This window comes from Heptranchias perlo, unplaced genomic scaffold, assembly GCF_035084215.1.
Source record: "Heptranchias perlo isolate sHepPer1 unplaced genomic scaffold, sHepPer1.hap1 HAP1_SCAFFOLD_63, whole genome shotgun sequence".
In the NCBI taxonomy this organism is placed as follows: domain Eukaryota; kingdom Metazoa; phylum Chordata; class Chondrichthyes; order Hexanchiformes; family Hexanchidae; genus Heptranchias; species Heptranchias perlo.
This window is the reverse complement of record NW_027139655.1, coordinates 938,216-939,826: the sequence shown is the minus strand read 5'-3', so window position 1 is coordinate 939,826 and position 1,611 is coordinate 938,216. Positions and strand designations below refer to the sequence as shown.

Here is a 1,611-nt window from a genome sequence, read left to right as displayed (position 1 = left end):
GGGCCAAAGGCAGGTATATGGAGTTCGATCACAGTTCAGCCATGATCTTATCAAATGGCGGAGCGGACTCGAGGGGCTGAATGGCCTACTCTAATTCCGATGGTACATTTCCCCAAGTGTCTGCTCTCTCCATAGTTGCGACCTTGTGTTTAAAGCATATTTTCGTTTAAAGGTTGGTTTAGGGATGAGCCGGTGGGCGTCAAAACGTGCCGTGGATCGAGACCGGGTTGGTTATTGCGGGAAGAGCAAATCAACTGGGCCGAAAAATCAACTGCAGCTCAAGCAAGAAATAAAATAGGAGTCAAAGTAACCAATGTCGGAAGTGGGAAGGAGACTGCGACCTGAAAGCAGTGCCTTAGACCGCTCGGCCATCCTGACGGATAAATAGCACTTTGCCTCGCCACCCTTTCCACATTGAGACCCCCCCGGAGAAAGGTTCATTCACTCGAGTGCTTGGTGATATAAATGATGCTGGAAAGGCTCGGTGAGCGGGATGCCACCTCCCCGGGTTTTCCTGAGCCTATTGTACTTTATTCCTATTTAATGACGGGAATATTCGCAATCAGTAGCCAAAAAGGATTAAAAGCTGAATCACAGAGAAATGGAAATCCTCGTTAAATCTGATAATGCTGTAAGTAAAACTCGCTGGTGGTCCAGTGGTTAAGATTCGCCGCTTTTACCACTGCGGCCGGGGTGCGATTTCCAGCCAGAAGAGCAACTTTTGAACACTTGTTATATTAATCGCATGGAAGAAAAAAAAAACAATATTTTTGTTATTCACCATTAATTAACCGATAACGTTATTTTGCAGAATGAAAGGCCACTGAGGGATGTTGGAAAAGTTTAATAATGTCTTTTGTGCGATGAACTTTTTATTCCTTCTCATTTTACACACTGTATTTTGAAGGGCTCCGTTTAAAATGTTCAGTGCTCGTGAGACCACGAATTTGTGTCGAACTGAACAAAACAGGCTCTTTCACAGAGGACAGAAAAATCTGCCCCAAAATAATGTTCCCGCCCGGGATTGAACCGGGAACCTTTCGCGTGTGAGGCAAACGTGATAACCACTACACTACGGAAACCTCTGATCTGGTTACCAGCCAGAAGTTAGAATGACTGTATTGATTCTCATTCATAACAATTCACTTGATCGAAGTTGCACAAGTCACAAAAGAAAAATGTTCATTTCAAAGTTATTAAACTCCCAAATGTGGCCTGTCTTGTTTGGACAGGGGTTGACCCTGACGTCACAGCCTCAACAAAGCATTTTCTCAACATTTCCATTGGGAACAGGAGGAGGCCATTCAGCCCATTGAACCTGTTCCGTCCTTCACTTAGATCAGAGATGATCTGAACCTCAAATCAATTTATCCGCCTTTGCTCGCTATCCCTCGATACCCTTACCCAACAAAAATCTATCGATCTCAGTCTTGAAAGCTTCAATTGACCCCAGCATTCACAGCCTTTTGGGGGACAGAGTTCCAGACTTCTACTGCCCTTTGTGTAAAAAAGTGCTTCCTGATTTCGAACCTGAATAGCATGGTTCTAATTTTAAGATTATGTCCCCCTCGTTCTTGATTCCCCAGAGGAAATTGATTCTCTCTCTCTATT

General features: G+C 44.2%; 1 non-coding gene across 1 annotated transcript; it reads right to left on the bottom strand.

Moving 5' to 3' along the window:
* Positions 1-1,009: 1,009 nt before the first annotated feature.
* trnav-cac (transfer RNA valine (anticodon CAC)) lies at positions 1,010-1,082 on the bottom strand. The gene has a single exon. It is a non-coding gene; the product is annotated as a tRNA-Val (tRNA).
* Between the last annotated feature and the right edge of the window lie 529 nt (positions 1,083-1,611).